Below are 23372 nucleotides of genomic sequence, written 5' to 3'. Positions count from 1 at the left end.
AGATTCTGAGTATGTAACTGGGATTGATGAAATCAGCATTTCTCTTGCTTCCCTGTGCGTAGGGAAGCTCAGTTTTAGTCACAGTAGCTCCCACAAGTGTCTCCTCAGCGTGTTCCCATTTCCTTAGAAACAGTGTATTTGCTGGGAGAAAAGTGCATTACTGTGCCCTTTCACTGTTCAGCAAAGACATGTGTAGAAGCACAGTGCTAGCAGAAACGACCGTTTCTCCACGTTTTCTAACTCAGGGAACAAGTTGCACACTTCGCAGATGCCTTTGGGCAACTTCGTAAGAAGCGGGTTTTTTGCGTAAAGAGACGTGCTTAAGAACGCACTAGTTTGGCCTATTTGCGCAGTAGTACAGATTCTGAGTATGTAACTGGGTTTGATGAAATCAGCATTTCTCTTGCTTCCCTGTGCGTAGGGAAGCTCAGTTTTAGTCACAGTAGCTCCCACAAGTGTCTGCTCAGCGTGTTCCCATTTCCTTAGAAACAGTGTATTTGCTGGGAGAAAAGTGCATTACTGTGCCCTTTCACCGTTCAGCAAAGACATGTGTAGAAGCACAGCGCTAGCAGAAACGACCGTTTCTCGACATTTTCTAACTCAGGGAACAAGTTGCACACTTCGCAGATGCCTTTTGGCAACTTCGTAAGAAGCGGGTTTTTTGCCTAAAGAGACGTGCTTTAGAACGCACTAGTTTGGCCTATTTGCGCAGAGGTACAGATTCTGAGTATGTAACTGGGTTTGATGAAATCAGCATTTCTCTTGCTTCCCTGTGCGTAGGGAAGCTCAGTTTTCGTCCCCGTAGCTCCCACAAGTGTCTCCTCAGCGTGTTCCCATTTCCTTAGAAACAGTGTATTTGCTGGGAGAAAAGTACATTCCTGTGCCTTTCACCGTTCAACAAAGACATGTGTAGAAGCACAGCGCCAGCAGAAACAACCGTTTCTCGACGTTTTCTAACTCAGGGAACAAGTCGCACACTTCGCAGATGCCTTTGGGAAACTTCCTAAGAAGCGGGTTTTTTGCCTAAAGCTACGTGCTTTAGAACGCACTAGTTTGGCCTATTTGCGCAGTAGGACAGATTCTGAGTGTGTAACTGGGTTTGATGAAATCAGCATTTCTGTTGCTTCCCTGTGCGTAGGGAAGCTCAGTTTTAGTCACAGTCGCTCCCACAAGTGTCTGCTCACCGTGTTCCCATTTCCTTAGAAACAGTGTATTTGCTGGGAGAAAAGTGCATTACTGTGCCCTTTCACCGTTCAGCAAAGACATGTGTAGAAGCACAGCGCTAGCAGAAATGACCGTTCTCGACGTTTTCTAACTCAGGGAACAAGTTGCACACTTCGCAGATGCCTTTGGGCAACTTCGTAAGAAGCGGGTTTTTTGTCTAAAGAGACTTGCTTTATAACGAACTAATTTGGCCTATTTGCGCAGTAGTACAGATTCTGAGTATGTAACTGGGATTGATGAAATCAGCATTTCTCTTGCTTCCCTGTTCGTAGGGAAGCTCAGTTTTAGTCACAGTAGCTCCCACAAGTGTCTGCTCAGCGTGTTCCCATTTCCTTAGAAACAGTGTATTTGATGGGAGAAAAGTGCATTACTGTGCCCTTTCACTGTTCAGCAAAGACATGTGTAGAAGCACAGTGCTAGCAGAAACGACCGTTTCCCCACGTTTTCTAACTCAGGGAACTAGTTGCACACTTCGCAGATGCATTTGGGCAACTTCGTAAGAAGCGGGTTTCTTGCCTAAAGAGACGTGCTTTAGAACGCACTAGTTTGGCCTATTTGCGCAGTAGTACAGATTCTGAGTATGTAACTGGGTTTGATGAAATCAGCATTTCTCTTGCTTCCCTGTGCGTAGGGAGCTCAGTTTTAGTCACAGTAGCTCCCACAAGTGTCTCCTCAGGGTGTTCCCATTTCCTTAGAAACAGTGTATTTGCTGGGAGAAAAGTGCATTACTGTGCCCTTTCACCGTTCAGCAAAGACATGTGTAGAAGCACAGCGCTAGCAGAAACGACCGTTTCTCGACGTTTTCTAACTCAGGGAACAAGTTGCACACTTCGCAGATGCATTTGGGCAACTTCGTAAGCAGTGGGTTTTTTGCCTAAAGAGACGTGCTTTAGAACGCAATAGTTGGCCTATTACCGCAGTAGTACAGATTCTGAGTATGTAACTGGGTTTGATGAAATCAGCATTTCTCTTTCTTCCCTGTGCGTAGGGAAGCTCTGTTTTAGGCACAGTAGCTCCCACAAGTGTCTCCTCAGCGTGTTCCCATTTCCTTAGAAACAGTGTATTTGCTGGGAGAAAAGTGCATTACTGTGCCCTTTCACCGTTCAGCAAAGACATGTGTAGAAGCACAGCGCTAGCAGAAACGACCGTTTCTCGACGTTTTCTAACTCAGGGAACAAGTTGCACACTTCGCAGATGCACTTGGGTAACTTTGTAAGAGGCGGGTTTTTTGCCTAAAGAGACGTGCTTTAGAACGCACTAGTTTGGCCTATTTGCGCAGTAGTACAGATTCTGAGTATGTAACTAGGTTTGATGAAATCAGCATTTCTCTTGCTTCCCTGTGCGTAGGGAGCTCAGTTTTAGTCACAGTAGCTCCCACAAGTGTCTCCTCAGCGTGTTCCCATTTCCTTAGAAACAGTGTATTTGCTGGGAGAAAAGTGCATTACTGTGCCCTTTCACCGTTCAGCAAAGACATGTGTAGAAGCACAGCGCTAGCAGAAATGACCGTTTCTCCACATTTTCTAACTCAGGGAACAAGTTGCACACTTCGCAGATGCATTTGGGCAACTTCGTAAGAAGCGGGTTTTTTGCCTAAAGAGACGTGCTTTAGAACAGACTAGTTTGGCCTATTTGCGCAGTAGTACAGATTCTGAGTATGTAACTGGGTTTGATGAAATCAGCATTTCTCTTGCTTCCCCGTGCGTAGGGAAGCTCAGTTTTAGTCACAGTCGCTCCCACAAGTGTCTGCTCACCGTGTTCCCATTTCCTTAGAAACAGTGTATTTGCTGGGAGAAAAGTGCATTACTGTGCCCTTTCACCGTTCAGCAAAGACATGTGTAGAAGCACAGCGCTAGCAGAAATGACCGTTCTCGACGTTTTCTAACTCAGGGAACAAGTTGCACACTTCGCAGATGCCTTTGGGCAACTTCGTAAGAAGCGGGTTTTTTGTCTAAAGAGACGTGCTTTATAACGAACTAATTTGGCCTATTTGCGCAGTAGTACAGATTCTGAGTATGTAACTGGGATTGATGAAATCAGCATTTCTCTTGCTTCCCTGTTCGTAGGGAAGCTCAGTTTTAGTCACAGTAGCTCCCACAAGTGTCTGCTCAGCGTGTTCCCATTTCCTTAGAAACAGTGTATTTGATGGGAGAAAAGTGCATTACTGTGCCCTTTCACTGTTCAGCAAAGACATGTGTAGAAGCACAGTGCTAGCAGAAACGACCGTTTCCCCACGTTTTCTAACTCAGGGAACAAGTTGCACACTTCGCAGATGCATTTGGGCAACTTCGTAAGAAGCGGGTTTCTTGCCTAAAGAGACGTGCTTTAGAACGCACTAGTTTGGCCTATTTGTGCAGTAGTACAGATTCTGAGTATGTAACTGGGTTTGATGAAATCAGCATTTCTCTTGCTTCCCTGTGCGTAGGGAGCTCAGTTTTAGTCACAGTAGCTCCCACAAGTGTCTCCTCAGGGTGTTCCCATTTCCTTAGAAACAGTGTATTTGCTGGGAGAAAAGTGCATTACTGTGCCCTTTCACCGTTCAGCAAAGACATGTGTAGAAGCACAGCGCTAGCAGAAACGACCGTTTCTCGACGTTTTCTAACTCAGGGAACAAGTTGCACACTTCGCAGATGCATTTGGGCAACTTCGTAAGCAGTGGGTTTTTTGCCTAAAGAGACGTGCTTTAGAACGCAATAGTTGGCCTATTAGCGCAGTAGTACAGATTCTGAGTATGTAACTGGGTTTGATGAAATCAGCATTTCTCTTTCTTCCCTGTGCGTAGGGAAGCTCTGTTTTAGGCACAGTAGCTCCCACAAGTGTCTCCTCAGCGTGTTCCCATTTCCTTAGAAACAGTGTATTTGCTGGGAGAAAAGTGCATTACTGTGCCCTTTCACCGTTCAGCAAAGACATGTGTAGAAGCACAGCGCTAGCAGAAACGACCGTTTCTCGACGTTTTCTAACTCAGGGAACAAGTTGCACACTTCGCAGATGCACTTGGGTAACTTTGTAAGAGGCGGGTTTTTTGCCTAAAGAGACGTGCTTTAGAACGCACTAGTTTGGCCTATTTGCGCAGTAGAACAGATTCTGAGTATGTAACTAGGTTTGATGAAATCAGCATTTCTCTTGCTTCCCTGTGCGTAGGGAGCTCAGTTTTAGTCACAGTAGCTCCCACAAGTGTCTCCTCAGGGTGTTCCCATTTCCTTAGAAACAGTGTATTTGCTGGGAGAAAAGTGCATTACTGTGCCCTTTCACCGTTCAGCAAAGACATGTGTAGAAGCACAGCGCTAGCAGAAATGACCGTTTCTCCACATTTTCTAACTCAGGGAACAAGTTGCACACTTCGCAGATGCATTTGGGCAACTTCGTAAGAAGCGGGTTTTTTGCCTAAAGAGACGTGCTTTAGAACAGACTAGTTTGGCCTATTTGCGCAGTAGTACAGATTCTGAGTATGTAACTGGGTTTGATGAAATCAGCATTTCTCTTGCTTCCCCGTGCGTAGGGAAGCTCAGTTTTAGTCACAGTAGCTCCCACAAGTGTCTCCTCAGCATGTTCCCATTTCCTTAGAAACTGTGTATTTGCTGGGAGAAAAGTGCATTACTGTGCCCTTTCACTGTTCAGCAAAGACATGTGTAGAAGCACAGCACTAGCAGAAACGACCATTTCTCGACGTTGTCTAACTCAGGGAACAAGTTGGACACTTCGCAGATGCAATTGGGCATCTTCGTAAGAAGCAGGTTTTTTGCCTAAAGAGACGTGATTTAGAACGCAGTGGTTTGGCCTATTTTCGCTGTAGTACAGATTCTGAGTATTTAACTGGGTTTGATGAAATCAGCATTTCTCTTGCTTCCCTGTGTGTAGGGAAGCTCAGTTTTAGTCACAGTAGCTCCCACAAGTGTCTTCTCAGCGTGTTCCCATTTCCTTGGAAACAGTGTATTTGCTGAGAGAAAAGTGCATTACTGTGCCATTTCACCGTTCAACAAAGACATGTGTAGAAGCACAGCGCTAGCAGAAATGACCGTTTCTCCACTTTTTCTAACTCAGGGAACAAGTTGCACACTTCGCAGATGCATTGGGGCAACTTCGTAAGACGCAGGTTTTTTGCCTAAAGAGACGTGCTTTAGAACCCACTAGTTGGGCCTATTTGCGCAGTAGTACAGATTCTGAGTATGTAACTGGGTTTGATGAAATCAGCATTTCTCTTGCTTCCCTGTGCATAGGAAAGCTCAGTTTTAGTCACAGTAGCTCCCACAAGTGTCTCCTCAGCGTGTTCCCATTTCCTTGGAAACAGTGTATTTGCTGGGAGAAAAGTGCATTACTGTGCCCTTTCACCGTTCAGCAAAGACATGTGTAGAAGCACAGCGCTAGCAGAAACGACCGTTTCTCGACGTTTTCTAACTCAGGGAACAAGTTGCACACTTCGCAGATGCATTTGGGCAACTTCGTAAGCAGTGGGTTTTTTGCCTAAAGAGACGTGCTTTAGAACGCAATAGTTGGCCTATTAGCGCAGTAGTACAGATTCTGAGTATGTAACTGGGTTTGATGAAATCAGCATTTCTCTTGCTTCCCTGTGCGTAGGGAAGCTCAGTTTTAGGCACAGTAGCTCCCACAAGTGTCTCCTCAGCGTGTTCCCATTTCCTTAGAAACAGTGTATTTGCTGGGAGAAAAGTGCATTACTGTGCCCTTTCACCGTTCAGCAAAGACATGTGTAGAAGCACAGCGCTAGCAGAAACGACCGTTTCTCGAAGTTTTCTAACTCAGGGAACAAGTTGCACACTTCGCAGATGCACTTGGGTAACTTTGTCAGAGGCGGGTTTTTTGCCTAAAGAGACGTGCTTTAGAACGCACTAGTTTGGCCTATTTGCGCAGTAGTACACATTCTGAGTATGTAACTGGGTTTGATGAAATCAGCATTTCTCTTGCTTCCCTGTGCGTAGGGAAGCTCAGTTTTAGTCACAGTAGCTCCCACAAGTGTCTACTCAGCGTGTTCCCATTTCCTTTGAAACAGTGTATTTGCTGGGAGAAAAGTGCATTACTGTGCCCTTTCACGGTTCAGCAAAGACATGTGTAGAAGCACAGCGCTAGCAGAAACGACCGTTTCTCGAAGTTTTCTAACTCAGGGTACAAGTTGCACACTTCGCAGATGCAATTGGGCATCTTCGTAAGAAGCGGGTTTTTTGCCTAAAGAGACGTGCTTTAGAACGCACTAGTTTGGCCTATTTGCGCAGTAGCACAGATTCTGAGTATGTAACTGGGTTTGATGAAATCAGCATTTCTCTTGTTTCCCTGTGCGTAGAGAAGCTCAGTTTTAGTCACAGTAGCTCCCACAAGTGTCTCCCCAGCTTGTTCCCATTTCCTTAGAAAGAGTGTATTTGCTGGGAGAAAAGTGCATTACTGTGCCCTTTCACTGTTCAGCAAAGACATGTGTAGAAGCAAAACGCTAGCAGAAACGACCGTTTCTCGACGTTTTCTAACTCAGGGAACAAGTTGCACACTTCGCAGATGCATTTGGGCAATTTCGTAAGAAGCAGGTGTTTTGCGTAAAGAGATGTGCTTTAGAACGCACTAGTTGGGCCTATTTGCGCAGTAGTACAGATTCTGAGTATGTAACTGGGTTTGATGAAATCAGCATTTCTCTTGCTTCCCTGTGCATAGGGAAGCTCAGTTTTAGTCACAGTAGCTCCCACAAGTGTCTCCTCAGCGTGTTCCCATTTCCTTGGAAACAGTGTATTTGCTGGGAGAAAAGTGCATTACTGTGCCCTTTCACCGTTCAGCAAAGACATGTGTAGAAGCACAGCGCTAGCAGAAACGACCGTTTCTCGACGTTTTCTAACTCAGGGAACAAGTTGCACACTTCGCAGATGCATTTGGGCAACTTCGTAAGAAGCGGGTTTTTTGCCTAAAGAGACGTGCTTTAGAACGCACTAGTTTGGCCTATTTGCGCAGTAGTACAGATTCTGAGTATGTAACTGGGTTTGATGAAATCAGCATTTCTCTTGCTTCCCTGTGCGTAGGGAGCTCAGTTTTAGTCACAGTAGCTCCCACAAGTGTCTCCTCAGCGTGTTCCCATTTCCTTAGAAACAGTGTATTTGCTGGGAGAAAAGTGCATTACTGTGCCCTTTCACCGTTCAGCAAAGACATGTGTAGAAGCACAGCGCTAGCAGAAATGACCGTTTCTCCACGTTTTCTAACTCAGGGAACAAGTTGCACACTTCACCGATGCATTTGGGCAACTTCGTAAGAAGCGGGTTTTTTGCCTTAAGAGACGTGCTTTAGAACAGACTAGTTTGGCCTATTTGCGCAGTAGCACAGATTCTGAGTATGTAACTGGGATTGATGAAATCAGCATTTCTCTTGCTTCCCTGTTCGTAGGGAAGCTCAGTTTTAGTCACAGTAGCTCCCACAAGTGTCTGCTCAGCGTGTTCCCATTTCCTTAGAAACAGTGTATTTGATGGGAGAAAAGTGCATTACTGTGCCCTTTCACTGTTCAGCAAAGACATGTGTAGAAGCACAGTGCTAGCAGAAACGACCGTTTCCCCACGTTTTCTAACTCAGGGAACAAGTTGCACACTTCGCAGATGCATTTGGGCAACTTCGTAAGAAGCGGGTTTCTTGCCTAAAGAGACGTGCTTTAGAACGCACTAGTTTGGCCTATTTGCGCAGTAGTACAGATTCTGAGTATGTAACTGGGTTTGATGAAATCAGCATTTCTCTTGCTTCCCTGTGCGTAGGGAGCTCAGTTTTAGTCACAGTAGCTCCCACAACTGTCTCCTCAGGGTGTTCCCATTTCCTTAGAAACAGTGTATTTGCTGGGAGAAAAGTGCATTACTGTGCCCTTTCACCGTTCAGCAAAGACATGTGTAGAAGCACAGCGCTAGCAGAAACGACCGTTTCTCGACGTTTTCTAACTCAGGGAACAAGTTGCACACTTCGCAGATGCATTTGGGCAACTTCGTAAGCAGTGGGTTTTTTGCCTAAAGAGACGTGCTTTAGAACGCAATAGTTGGCCTATTACCGCAGTAGTACAGATTCTGAGTATGTAACTGGGTTTGTTGAAATCAGCATTTCTCTTGCTTCCCTGTGCGTAGGGAAGCTCTGTTTTAGGCACAGTAGCTCCCACAAGTGTCTCCTCAGCGTGTTCCCATTTCCTTAGAAACAGTGTATTTGCTGGGAGAAAAGTGCATTACTGTGCCCTTTCACCGTTCAGCAAAGACATGTGTAGAAGCACAGCGCTAGCAGAAACGACCGTTTCTCGACGTTTTCTACTCAGGGAACAAGTTGCACACTTCGCAGATGCACTTGGGTAACTTTGTAAGAGGCGGGTTTTTTGCCTAAAGAGACATGATTTAGAACGCACTAGTTTGGCCTATTTGTGCAGTAGTACAGATTCTGAGTATGTAACTAGGTTTGATGAAATCAGCATTTCTCTTGCTTCCCTGTGCGTAGGGAGCTCAGTTTTAGTCACAGTAGCTCCCACAAGTGTCTCCTCAGCGTGTTCCCATTTCCTTAGAAACAGTGTATTTGCTGGGAGAAAAGTGCATTACTGTGCCCTTTCACCGTTCAGCAAAGACATGTGTAGAAGCACAGCGCTAGCAGAAATGACCGTTTCTCCACATTTTCTAACTCAGGGAACAAGTTGCACACTTCGCAGATGCATTTGGGCAACTTCGTAAGAAGCGGGTTTTTTGCCTAAAGAGACGTGCTTTAGAACAGACTAGTTTGGCCTATTTGCGCAGTAGTACAGATTCTGAGTATGTAACTGGGTTTGATGAAATCAGCATTTCTCTTGCTTCCCCGTGCGTAGGGAAGTTCAGTTTTAGTCACAGTAGCTCCCACAAGTGTCTCCTCAGCATGTTCCCATTTCCTTAGAAACTGTGTATTTGCTGGGAGAAAAGTGCATTACTATGCCCTTTCACTGTTCAGCAAAGACATGTGTAGAAGCACAGCACTAGCAGAAACGACCGTTTCTCGACGTTTTCTAACTCAGGGAACAAGTTGGACACTTTGCAGATGCAATTGGGCATCTTCGTAAGAAGCGGGTTTTTTGCCTAAAGAGACGTGCTTTAGAACGCAGTGGTTTGGCCTATTTTCGCTGTAGTACAGATTCTGAGTATTTAACTGGGTTTGATGAAATCAGCATTTCTCTTGCTTCCCTGTGTGTAGGGAAGCTCAGTTTTAGTCACAGTAGCTCCCACAAGTGTCTTCTCAGCGTGTTCCCATTTCCTTGGAAACAGTGTATTTGCTGAGAGAAAAGTGCATTACGGTGCCATTTCACCGTTCAGCAAAGACATGTGTAGAAGCACAGCGCTAGCAGAAATGACCGTTTCTCCACTTTTTCTAACTCAGGGAACAAGTTGCACACTTCGCAGATGCATTGGGGCAACTTCGTAAGACGCAGGTTTTTTGCCTAAAGAGACGTGCTTTAGAACCCACTAGTTGGGCCTATTTGCGCAGTAGTACAGATTCTGAGTATGTAACTGGGTTTGATGAAATCAGCATTTCTCTTGCTTCCCTGTGCATAGGAAAGCTCAGTTTTAGTCACAGTAGCTCCCACAAGTGTCTCCTCAGCGTGTTCCCATTTCCTTGGAAACAGTGTATTTGCTGGGAGAAAAGTGCATTACTGTGCCCTTTCACCGTTGAGCAAAGACATGTGTAGAAGCACAGCGCTAGCAGAAACGACCGTTTCTCGACGTTTTCTAACTCAGGGAACAAGTTGCACACTTCGCAGATGCATTTGGGCAACTTCGTAAGCAGTGGGTTTTTTGCCTAAAGAGACGTGCTTTAGAACGCAATAGTTGGCCTATTAGCGCAGTAGTACAGATTCTGAGTATGTAACTGGGTTTGATGAAATCAGCATTTCTCTTGCTTCCCTGTGCGTAGGGAAGCTCAGTTTTAGGCACAGTAGCTCCCACAAGTGTCTCCTCAGCGTGTTCCCATTTCCTTAGAAACAGTGTATTTGCTGGGAGAAAAGTGCATTACTGTGCCCTTTCACCGTTCAGCAAAGACATGTGTAGAAGCACAGCGCTAGCAGAAACGACCGTTTCTCGAAGTTTTCTAACTCAGGGAACAAGTTGCACACTTCGCAGATGCACTTGGGTAACTTTGTAAGAGGCGGGTTTTTTGCCTAAAGAGACGTGCTTTAGAACGCACTAGTTTGGCCTATTTGCGCAGTAGTACAAATTCTGAGTATGTAACTGGGTTTGATGAAATCAGCATTTCTCTTGCTTCCCTGTGCGTAGGGAAGCTCAGTTTTAGTCACAGTAGCTCCCACAAGTGTCTACTCAGCGTGTTCCCATTTCCTTTGAAACAGTGTATTTGCTGGGAGAAAAGTGCATTACTGTGTCCTTTCACGGTTCAGCAAAGACATGTGTAGAAGCACAGCGCTAGCAGTAACGACCGTTTCTCGAAGTTTTCTAACTCAGGGTACAAGTTGCACACTTCGCAGATGCAATTGGGCATCTTCGTAAGAAGCGGGTTTTTTGCCTAAAGAGACGTGCTTTAGAACGCACTAGTTTGGCCTATTTGCGCAGTAGCACAGATTCTGAGTATGTAACTGGGTTTGATGAAATCTGCATTTCTCTTGTTTCCCTGTGCGTAGAGAAGCTCAGTTTTAGTCACAGTAGCTCCCACAAGTGTCTCCTCAGCTTGTTCCCATTTCCTTAGAAAGAGTGTATTTGCTGGGAGAAAAGTGCATTACTGTGCCCTTTCACTGTTCAGCAAAGACATGTGTAGAAGCAAAACGCTAGCAGAAACGACCGTTTCTCGACGTTTTCTAACTCAGGGAACAAGTTGCACACTTCGCAGATGCATTTGGGCAATTTCGTAAGAAGCAGGTTTTTTGCGTAAAGAGATGTGCTTTAAAACGCACTAGTTGGGCCTATTTGCGCAGTAGTACAGATTCTGAGTATGTAACTGGGTTTGATGAAATCAGCATTTCTCTTGCTTCCCTGTGCATAGGGAAGCTCAGTTTTAGTCACAGTAGCTCCCACAAGTGTCTCCTCAGCGTGTTCCCATTTCCTTGGAAACAGTGTATTTGCTGGGAGAAAAGTGCATTACTGTGCCCTTTCACCGTTCAGCAAAGACATGTGTAGAAGCACAGCGCTAGCAGAAACGACCGTTTCTCGCCGTTTTCTAACTCAGGGAACAAGTTGCACACTTCGCAGATGCATTTGGGCAACTTCGTAAGAAGCGGGTTTTTTGCCTAAAGAGACGTGCTTTAGAACGCACTAGTTTGGCCTATTTGCGCAGTAGTACAGATTCTGAGTATGTAACTGGGTTTGATGAAATCAGCATTTCTCTTGCTTCCCTGTGCGTAGGGAGCTCAGTTTTAGTCACAGTAGCTCCCACAAGTGTCTCCTCAGCGTGTTCCCATTTCCTTAGAAACAGTGTATTTGCTGGGAGAAAAGTGCATTACTGTGCCCTTTCACCGTTCAGCAAAGACATGTGTAGAAGCACAGCGCTAGCAGAAATGACCGTTTCTCCACGTTTTCTAACTCAGGGAACAAGTTGCACACTTCGCCGATGCATTTGGGCAACTTCGTAAGAAGCGGGTTTTTTGCCTAAAGAGACGTGCTTTAGAACAGACTAGTTTGGCCTATTTGCGCAGTAGTACAGATTCTGAGTATGTAACTGGGTTTGATGAAATCAGCATTTCTCTTGCTTCCCCGTGCGTAGGGAAGCTCAGTTTTAGTCACAGTAGCTCCCACAAGTGTCTCCTCAGCATGTTCCCATTTCCTTAGAAACAGTGTATTTGCTGGGAGAAAAGTGCATTACTGTGCCCTTTCACTGTTCAGCAAAGACATGTGTAGAAGCACAGCACTAGCAGAAACGACCGTTTCTCGACGTTTTCTAACTCAGGGAACAAGTTGCACACTTCGCAGATGCAATTGGGCATCTTCGTAAGAAGCGGGTTTTTTGCCTAAAGAGACGTGCTTTAGAACAGACTAGTTTGGCCTATTTGCGCAGTAGTACAGATTCTGAGTATGTAACTGGGTTTGATGAAATCAGCATTTCTCTTGCTTCCCTGTGCGTAGGGAGCTCAGTTTTAGTCACAGTAGCTCCCACAATTGTCTGCTCAGCGTGTTCCCATTTCCTTTGAAACAGTGTATTTGCTGGGAGAAAAGTGCATTACTGTGCCCTTTCACCGTTCAGCAAAGACATGTCTAGAAGCACAGCGCTAGCAGAAACGACCATTTCTCGACGTTTTCTAACTCAGGGAACAAGTTGCACACTTCGCAGATGCATTGGGGCAACTTCGTAAGACGCGGGTTTTTTGCCTAAAGAGACGTGCTTTAGAACGCACTAGTTGGGCCTATTTGCGCAGTAGAACAGATTCTGAGTATGTAACTGGGTTTGATGAAATCAGCATTTCTCTTGCTTCCCTGTGCGTAGGGAAGCTCAGTTTTAGTCACAGTAGCTCCCACAAGTGTCTTCTCAGCGTGTTCCCATTTCCTTGGAAACAGTGTATTTGCTGGGAGAAAAGTGCATTACTGTGCCCTTTCACCGTTCAGCAAAGACATGTGTAGAAGCACAGCGCTAGCAGAAACGACCGTTTCTCGACGTTTTCTAACTCAGGGAACAAGTTGCACACTTGGCAGATGCATTTGGGCAACTTCGTAAGCAGTGGGTTTTTTGCCTAAAGAGACGTGCTTTAGAACGCAATAGTTGACCTATTAGCGCAGTAGTACAGATTCTGAGTATGTAACTGGGTTTGATGAAATCAGCATTTCTCTTGCTTCCCTGTGCGTAGGGAGCTCAGTTTTAGTCACAGTAGCTCCCACAATTGTCTGCTCAGCGTGTTCCCATTTCCTTTGAAACAGTGTATTTGCTGGGAGAAAAGTGCATTACTGTGCCCTTTCACCGTTCAGCAAAGACATGTCTAGAAGCACAGCGCTAGCAGAAACGACCGTTTCTCGACGTTTTCTAACTCAGGGAACAAGTTGCACACTTTGCAGATGCATTGGGGCAACTTCGTAAGACGCGGGTTTTTTGCCTAAAGAGACGTGCTTTAGAACCCACTAGTTGGGCCTATTTGCGCAGTAGTACAGATTCTGAGTATGTAACTGGGTTTGATGAAATCAGCACTTCTCTTGCTTCCCTGTGCATAGGGAAGCTCAGTTTTAGTCACAGTAGCTCCCACAAGTGTCTGCTCAGCGTGTTCCCATTTCCTTGGAAACAGTGTATTTGCTGGGAGAAAAGTGCATTACTGTGCCATTTCACCGTTCAGCAAAGACATGTGTAGAAGCACAGCGCTAGCAGAAACGACCGTTTCTCGACGTTTTCTAACTCAGGGAACAAGTTGCACACTTCGCAGATGCATTTGGGCAACTTCGTAAGCAGTGGGTTTTTTGCCTAAAGAGACGTGCTTTAGAACGCAATAGTTGGCCTATTAGCGCAGTAGTACAGATTCTGAGTATGTAACTGGGTTTGATGAAATCAGCATTTCTCTTGCTTCCCTGTGCGTAGGGAAGCTCAGTTTTAGTCACAGTAGCTCCCACAAGTGTCTCCTCAGCGTGTTCCCATTTCCTTTGAAACAGTGTATTTGCTGGGAGAAAAGTGCATTACTGTGTCCTTTCACGGTTCAGCAAAGACATGTGTAGAAGCACAGCGCTAGCAGAAACGACCGTTTCTCGTCGTTTTCTAACTCAGGGAACAAGTTGCACACTTCGCAGATGCAATTGGGCATCTTCGTAAGAAGCGGGTTTTTTGCCTAAAGAGACGTGCTTTAGAACGCACTAGTTTGGCCTATTTGCGCAGTAGCACAGATTCTGAGTATGTAACTGGGTTTGATGAAATCAGCATTTCTCTTGTTTCCCTGTGCGTAGAGAAGCTCAGTTTTAGTCACAGTAGCTCCCACAAGTGTCTCCTCAGCTTGTTCCCATTTCCTTAGAAAGAGTGTATTTGCTGGGAGAAAAGTTCATTACTGTGCCCTTTCACTGTTCAGCAAAGACATGTGTAGAAGCAAAACGCTAGCAGAAACGACCGTTTTTCGACGTTTTCTAACTCAGGGAACAAGTTGCACACTTCGCAGATGCATTTGTGCAATTTCGGAAGAAGCGGGTTTTCTGCGTAAAGAGATGTGCTTTAGAACGCACTAGTTGGGCCTATTTGCGCAGTAGTACAGATTCTGAGTATGTAACTGGGTTTGATGAAATGAGCATTTCTCTTGCTTCCCTGTGCGTAGGGAAGCTCAGTTTTAGTCACAGTAGCTCCCACAAGTGTCTCCTCAGCGTGTTCCCATTTCCTTGGAAACAGTGTATTTGCTGGGAGAAAAGTGCATTACTGTGCCCTTTCACCGTTCAGCAAAGACATCTGTAGAAGCACAGCGCTAGCAGAAACGACCGTTTCTCCACGTTTTCTAACTCAGGGAACAAGTTGCACACTTCGCAGATGCATTTGGGCAACTTCGTAAGAAGCGGGTTTTTTGCCTAAAGAGACGTGCTTTAGAACGCACTAGTTTGGCCTATTTGCGCAGTAGTACAGATTCTGAGTATGTAACTGGGTTTGATGAAATCAGCATTTCTCTTGCTTCCCTGTGCGTAGGGAGCTCAGTTTTAGTCACAGTAGCTCCCACAATTGTCTGCTCAGCGTGTTCCCATTTCCTTTGAAACAGTGTATTTGCTGGGAGAAAAGTGCATTACTGTGCCCTTTCACCGTTCAGCAAAGACATGTCTAGAAGCACAGCGCTAGCAGAAACGACCGTTTCTCGACGTTTTCTAACTCAGGGAACAAGTTGCACACTTTGCAGATGCATTGGGGCAACTTCGTAAGACGCGGGTTTTTTGCCTAAAGAGACGTGCTTTAGAACCCACTAGTTGGGCCTATTTGCGCAGTAGTACAGATTCTGAGTATGTAACTGGGTTTGATGAAATCAGCACTTCTCTTGCTTCCCTGTGCATAGGGAAGCTCAGTTTTAGTCACAGTAGCTCCCACAAGTGTCTGCTCAGCGTGTTCCCATTTCCTTGGAAACAGTGTATTTGCTGGGAGAAAAGTGCATTACTGTGCCCTTTCACCGTTCAGCAAAGACATGTGTAGAAGCACAGCGCTAGCAGAAACGACCGTTTCTCGACGTTTTCTAACTCAGGGAACAAGTTGCACACTTCGCAGATGCATTTGGGCAACTTCGTAAGCAGTGGGTTTTTTGCCTAAAGAGACGTGCTTTAGAACGCAATAGTTGGCCTATTAGCGCAGTAGTACAGATTCTGAGTATGTAACTGGGTTTGATGAAATCAGCATTTCTCTTGCTTCCCTGTGCGTAGGGAAGCTCAGTTTTAGTCACAGTAGCTCCCACAAGTGTCTCCTCAGCGTGTTCCCATTTCCTTTGAAACAGTGTATTTGCTGGGAGAAAAGTGCATTACTGTGTCCTTTCACGGTTCAGCAAAGACATGTGTAGAAGCACAGCGCTAGCAGAAACGACCGTTTCTCGTCGTTTTCTAACTCAGGGAACAAGTTGCACACTTCGCAGATGCAATTGGGCATCTTCGTAAGAAGCGGGTTTTTTGCCTAAAGAGACGTGCTTTAGAACGCACTAGTTTGGCCTATTTGCGCAGTAGCACAGATTCTGAGTATGTAACTGGGTTTGATGAAATCAGCATTTCTCTTGTTTCCCTGTGCGTAGAGAAGCTCAGTTTTAGTCACAGTAGCTCCCACAAGTGTCTCCTCAGCTTGTTCCCATTTCCTTAGAAAGAGTGTATTTGCTGGGAGAAAAGTTCATTACTGTGCCCTTTCACTGTTCAGCAAAGACATGTGTAGAAGCAAAACGCTAGCAGAAACGACCGTTTTTCGACGTTTTCTAACTCAGGGAACAAGTTGCACACTTCGCAGATGCATTTGTGCAATTTCGGAAGAAGCGGGTTTTCTGCGTAAAGAGATGTGCTTTAGAACGCACTAGTTGGGCCTATTTGCGCAGTGGTACAGATTCTGAGTATGTAACTGGGTTTGATGAAATCAGCATTTCTCTTGCTTCCCTGTGCGTAGGGAAGCTCAGTTTTAGTCACAGTAGCTCCCACAAGTGTCTCCTCAGCGTGTTCCCATTTCCTTGGAAACAGTGTATTTGCTGGGAGAAAAGTGCATTACTGTGCCCTTTCACCGTTCAGCAAAGACATCTGTAGAAGCACAGCGCTAGCAGAAACGACCGTTTCTCCACGTTTTCTAACTCAGGGAACAAGTTGCACACTTCGCAGATGCATTTGGGCAACTTCGTAAGAAGCGGGTTTTTTGCCTAAAGAGACGTGCTTTAGAACGCACTAGTTTGGCCTATTTGCGCAGTAGTACAGATTCTGAGTATGTAACTGGGTTTGATGAAATCAGCATTTCTCTTGCTTCCCTGTGCGTAGGGAAGCTCAGTTTTAGTCACAGTAGCTCCCACAAGTGTCTCCTCAGCATGTTCCCCTTTCTTTAGAAACAGTGTATTTGCTGGGAGAAAAGTGCATTACTGTGCCCTTTCACTGTTCAGCAAAGACATGTGTAGAAGCACAGCGCTAGCAGAAACGACCGTTTCTCGACGTTTTCTAACTCAGGGAACAAGTTGCACACTTCGCCGATGCAGTTGGGTATCTTCGTAAGAAGCGGGTTTTTTTCCTAAAGAGACGTGCTTTAGAACGCACTAGTTTGGCCTATTTTCGCAATATTACAGATTCTGAGTATTTAACTGGGTTTGATGAAATCAGCATTTCTCTTGCTTCCCTGTGCGTAGGGAAGCTCAATTTTAGTCACAGTAGCTCCCACAATTGTCTTCTCAGCGTGTTCCCATTTCCTTGGAAACATTGTATTTGCTGGGAGAAAAGTGCATTACTGTGCCCTTTCACCGTTCAGCAAAGACATGTGTAGAAACACAGCGCTAGCAGAAACGACCGTTTCTCGACGTTTTCTAACTCAGGGAACAAGTTGCACACTTCGCAGATGCATTGGGGCAACTTCGTAAGACGCGGGTTTTTTGCCTAAAGAGACGTGCTTTAGAATGCGCTAGTTTTGCCTATTTTCGCAGTAGTACAGATTCTGAGTATGTAACTGGGTTTGATGTAATCAGCATTTCTCTTGCTTCCCTGTGCGTAAGGAAGCTCAGTTTTAGTCACAGTAGCTCCCACAAGTGTCTCCTCAGCGTGTTCCCATTTCCTTGGAAACAGTGTATTTGCTGGGAGAAAAGTGCATTACTGTGCCCTTTCACCGTTCAGCAAAGACATGTGTAGAAGCACAGCGCTAGCAGAAATGACCGTTTCTCCACGTTTTCTAACTCAGGGAACAAGTTGCACACTTCGCAGATGCATTTGAGCAACTTCGTAAGAAGTGGGTTTTTTGCCTCAAGAGACGTGCTTCAGAACGCACTAGTTTGGCCTATTTGCGCAGTAGCACAGATTCTGAGTATGTAACTGGGTTTGATGAAATCAGCATTTCTCTTGTTTCCCTGTGCGTAGAGAAGCTCAGTTTTAGTCACAGTAGCTCCCACAAGTGTCTCCTCAGATTGTTCCCATTTCCTTAGAAAGAGTGTATTTGCTGGGAGAAAAGTGCATTACTGTGCCCTTTCACTGTTCAGCAAAGACATGTGTAGAAGCACAGCGCTAGCAGAAACGACCGTTTCTCGACATTTTCTAACTCAGGGAACAAGTTGCACACTTCGCAGATGTATTTGGGCAACTTCGTAAGAAGCGGGTTTTTTGCGTAAAGAGATGTGCTTTAGAACGCACTAGTTTGGCCTATTTGCGCAGTAGTACAGATTCTGAGTATGTAACTGGGTTTGATGAAATCAGCATTTCTCTTGCTTCCCTGTGCGTAGGGAAGCTCAGTTTTTGTCACAGTAGCTCCCACAAGTGTCTCCTCAGCGTGTTCCCATTTCCTTAGAAACAGTGTATTTGCTGGGAGAAAAGTGCATTACTGTGCCCTTTCACCGTTCAACAAAGACATGTGTAGAAGCACAACGCTAGCAGAAACGACCGTTTCTCCACATTTTCTAACTCAGGGAACAAATTGCACACTTCGCAGATGCATTGGGGCAACTTCGTAAGACGCGGGTTTTTTGCCTAAAGAGACTTGCTTTAGAACGCACTAGTTGGGCCTATTTGCGCAGTAGTACAGATTCTGAGTATGTAACTGGGTTTGATGAAATCAGCATTTCTCTTGCTTCCCTGTGCGTAGGGAAGCTCAGTTTTAGTCACAGTAGCTCCCACAAGTGTCTCCTCAGCGTGTTCCCATTTCCTTGGAAACAGTGTATTTGCTGGGAGAAAAGTGCATTACTGTGCCCTTTCACCGTTCAGCAAAGACATGTGTAGAAGCACAGCGCTAGCAGAAATGACCGTTTCTCCACGTTTTCTAACTCAGGGAACAAGTTGCACACTTCGAAGATGCATTTGAGCAACTTCGTAAGAAGTGGGTTTTTTGCCTCAAGAGACGTGCTTCAGAACGCACTAGTTTGGCCTATTTGCGCAGTAGCACAGATTCTGAGTATGTAACTGGGTTTGATGAAATCAGCATTTCTCTTGCTTCCCTGTGCGTAGGGAAGCTCAGTTTTAGTCACAGTAGCTCCCACAAGTGTCTCCTCAGCGTGTTCCCATTTCCTTGGAAACAGTGTATTTGCTGGGAGAAAAGTGCATTACTGTGCCCTTTCACCGTTCAGCAAAGACATGTGTAGAAGCACAGCGCTAGCAGAAACGACCGTTTCTCGCCGTTTTCTAACTCAGGGAACAAGTTGCACACTTCGCCGATGCAGTTGGGTATCTTCGTAAGAAGCGGGTTTTTTGCCTAAAGAGACGTGCTTTAGAACGCACTAGTTTGGCCTATTTTCGCAATATTACAGATTCTGAGTATTTAACTGGGTTTGATGAAATCAGCATTTCTCTTGCTTCCCTGTGCGTAGGGAAGCTCAATTTTAGTCACAGTAGCTCCCACAATTGTCTTCTCAGCGTGTTCCCATTTCCTTGGAAACATTGTATTTGCTGGGAGAAAAGTGCATTACTGTGCCCTTTCACCGTTCAGCAGAGACATGTGTAGAAACACAGCGCTAGCAGAAACGACCGTTTCTCGACGTTTTCTAACTCAGGGAACAAGTTGCACACTTCGCAGATGCATTGGGGCAACTTCGTAAGACGCGGGTTTTTTGCCTAAAGAGACGTGCTTTAGAATGCGCTAGTTTTGCCTATTTTCGCAGTAGTACAGATTCTGAGTATGTAACTGGGTTTGATGTAATCAGCATTTCTCTTGCTTCCCTGTGCGTAAGGAAGCTCAGTTTTATTCACAGTAGCTCCCACAAGTGTCTCCTCAGCGTGTTCCCATTTCCTTGGAAACAGTGTATTTGCTGGGAGAAAAGTGCATTACTGTGCCCTTTCACCGTTCAGCAAAGACATGTGTAGAAGCACAGCGCTAGCAGAAATGACCGTTTCTCCACGTTTTCTAACTCAGGGAACAAGTTGCACACTTCGCAGATGCATTTGAGCAACTTCGTAAGAAGTGGGTTTTTTGCCTCAAGAGACGTGCTTCAGAACGCACTAGTTTGGCCTATTTGCGCAGTAGCACAGATTCTGAGTATGTAACTGGGTTTGATGAAATCAGCATTTCTCTTGTTTCCCTGTGCGTAGAGAAGCTCAGTTTTAGTCACAGTAGCTCCCACAAGTGTCTCCTCAGATTGTTCCCATTTCCTTAGAAAGAGTGTATTTGCTGGGAGAAAAGTGCATTACTGTGCCCTTTCACTGTTCAGCAAAGACATGTGTAGATGCACAGCGCTAGCAGAAACGACCGTTTCTCGACATTTTCTAACTCAGGGAACAAGTTGCACACTTCGCAGATGTATTTGGGCAACTTCGTAAGAAGCGGGTTTTTTGCGTAAAGAGATGTGCTTTAGAACGCACTAGTTTGGCCTATTTGCGCAGTAGTACAGATTCTGAGTATGTAACTGGGTTTGATGAAATCAGCATTTCTCTTGCTTCCCTGTGCGTAGGGAAGCTCAGTTTTTGTCACAGTAGCTCCCACAAGTGTCTCCTCAGCGTGTTCCCATTTCCTTAGAAACAGTGTATTTGCTGGGAGAAAAGTGCATTACTGTGCCCTTTCACCGTTCAACAAAGACATGTGTAGAAGCACAACGCTAGCAGAAACGACCGTTTCTCCACATTTTCTAACTCAGGGAACAAATTGCACACTTCGCAGATGCATTGGGGCAACTTCGTAAGACGCGGGTTTTTTGCCTAAAGAGACTTGCTTTAGAACGCACTAGTTGGGCCTATTTGCGCAGTAGTACAGATTCTGAGTATGTAACTGGGTTTGATGAAATCAGCATTTCTCTTGCTTCCCTGTGCGTAGGGAAGCTCAGTTTTAGTCACAGTAGCTCCCACAAGTGTCTCCTCAGCGTGTTCCCATTTCCTTGGAAACAGTGTATTTGCTGGGAGAAAAGTGCATTACTGTGCCCTTTCACCGTTCAGCAAAGACATGTGTAGAAGCACAGCGCTAGCAGAAATGACCGTTTCTCCACGTTTTCTAACTCAGGGAACAAGTTGCACACTTCGCAGATGCATTTGAGCAACTTCGTAAGAAGTGGGTTTTTTGCCTCAAGAGACGTGCTTCAGAACGCACTAGTTTGGCCTATTTGCGCAGTAGCACAGATTCTGAGTATGTAACTGGGTTTGATGAAATCAGCATTTCTCTTGCTTCCCTGTGCGTAGGGAAGCTCAGTTTTAGTCACATTAGCTCCCACAAGTGTCTCCTCAGCGTGTTCCCATTTCCTTGGAAACAGTGTATTTGCTGGGAGAAAAGTGCATTACTGTGCCCTTTCACCGTTCAGCAAAGACATGTGTAGAAGCACAGCGCTAGCAGAAACGACCGTTTCTCGCCGTTTTCTAACTCAGGGAACAAGTTGCACACTTCGCAGATGCATTTGGGCAACTTCGTAAGAAGCGGGTTTTTTGCCTAAAGAGACGTGCTTTAGAACGCACTAGTTTGGCCTATTTGCGCAGTAGTACAGATTCTGAGTATGTAACTGGGTTTGATGAAATCAGCATTTCTCTTGCTTCCCTGTGCGTAGGGAAGCTCAGTTTTAGTCACAGTAGCTCCCACAAGTGTCTCCTCAGCATGTTCCCCTTTCTTTAGAAACAGTGTATTTGCTGGGAGAAAAGTGCATTACTGTGCCCTTTCACTGTTCAGCAAAGACATGTGTAGAAGCACAGCGCTAGCAGAAACGACCGTTTCTCGACGTTTTCTAACTCAGGGAACAAGTTGCACACTTCGCCGATGCAGTTGGGTATCTTCGTAAGAAGCGGGTTTTTTGCCTAAAGAGACGTGCTTTAGAACGCACTAGTTTGGCCTATTTTCGCAATATTACAGATTCTGAGTATTTAAATGGGTTTGATGAAATCAGCATTTCTCTTGCTTCCCTGTGCGTAGGGAAGCTCAATTTTAGTCACAGTAGCTCCCACAATTGTCTTCTCAGCGTGTTCCCATTTCCTTGGAAACATTGTATTTGCTGGGAGAAAAGTGCATTACTGTGCCCTTTCACCGTTCAGCAAAGACATGTGTAGAAACACAGCGCTAGCAGAAACGACCGTTTCTCGACGTTTTCTAACTCAGGGAACAAGTTGCACACTTCGCAGATGCATTGGGGCAACTTCGTAAGACGCGGGTTTTTTGCCTAAAGAGACGTGCTTTAGAACGCGCTAGTTTTTACCTATTTTCGCAGTAGTACAGATTCTGAGTATGTAACTGGGTTTGATGTAATCAGCATTTCTCTTGCTTCCCTGTGCGTAAGGAAGCTCAGTTTTAGTCACAGTAGCTCCCACAAGTGTCTCCTCAGCGTGTTCCCATTTCCTTGGAAACAGTGTATTTGCTGGGAGAAAAGTGCATTCCTGTGCCCTTTCACCGTTCAGCAAAGACATGTGTAGAAGCACAGCGCTAGCAGAAATGACCGTTTCTCCACGTTTTCTAACTCAGGGAACAAGTTGCACACTTCGCAGATGCATTTGAGCAACTTCGTAAGAAGTGGGTTTTTTGCCTCAAGAGACGTGCTTCAGAACGCACTAGTTTGGCCTATTTGCGCAGTAGCACAGATTCTGAGTATGTAACTGGGTTTGATGAAATCAGCATTTCTCTTGTTTCCCTGTGCGTAGAGAAGCTCAGTTTTAGTCACAGTAGCTCCCACAAGTGTCTCCTCAGATTGTTCCCATTTCCTAAGAAAGAGTGTATTTGCTGGGAGAAAAGTGCATTACTGTGCCCTTTCACTGTTCAGCAAAGACATGTGTAGAAGCACAGCGCTAGCAGAAACGACCGTTTCTCGACATTTTCTAACTCAGGGAACAAGTTGCACACTTCGCAGATGTATTTGGGCAACTTCGTAAGAAGCGGGTTTTTTGCGTAAAGAGATGTGCTTTAGAACGCACTAGTTTGGCCTATTTGCGCAGTAGTACAGATTCTGAGTATGTAACTGGGTTGGATGAAATCAGCATTTCTCTTGCTTCCCGGTGCGTAGGGAAGCTCAGTTTTAGTCACAGTAGCTCCCACAAGTGTCTCCTCAGCGTGTTCCCATTTCCTTAGAAACAGTGTATTTGCTGGGAGAAAAGTGCATTACTGTGCCCTTTCACCGTTCAGCACAGACATGTGTAGAAGCACAGCGCTAGCCGAAACGACCGTTTCTCAACGTTTTCTAACTCAGGGAACAAGTTGCACACTTCGCAGATGCAATTGGGCATCTTCGTAAGAAGCGGGTTTTTTGCCTAAAGAGACGTACTTTAGAACGCACTAGTTTGGCCTATTTGCGCAGTAGTACAGATTCTGAGTATTTAACTGGGTTTGATGAAATCAGCATTTTTCTTGCTTCCCTGTGCGTAGGGAAGCTCAGATTTAGTCACAGTAGCTCCCACAATTGTCTGCTCAGCGTGTTCCCATTTCCTTAGAAACAGTGTATTTGCTGGGAGAAAAGTGCATTACTGTGCCCTTTCACCGTTCAACAAAGACATGTGTAGAAGCACAAAGCTAGCAGAAACGACCGTTTCTCCACGTTTTCTAACTCAGGGAACAAGTTGCACACTTCACAGATGCATTTGGGCAACTTCGTTAGAAGCGGGTTTTTTTGCCTAAAGAGACGTGCTTTAGAACGCACTAGTTTGGCCTATTTGCGCAGTAGTACAGATTCTGAGTATGTAACTGGGTTTGATGAAATCAGCATTTCTCTTGCTTCCCTGTGC

This window comes from Acomys minous (assembly GCF_964271855.1).
Source record: "Acomys minous genome assembly, chromosome: 17".
Classification (NCBI taxonomy): Eukaryota; Metazoa; Chordata; class Mammalia; order Rodentia; family Muridae; genus Acomys; species Acomys minous.
Note: the sequence above shows the minus strand (reverse complement) of the source record.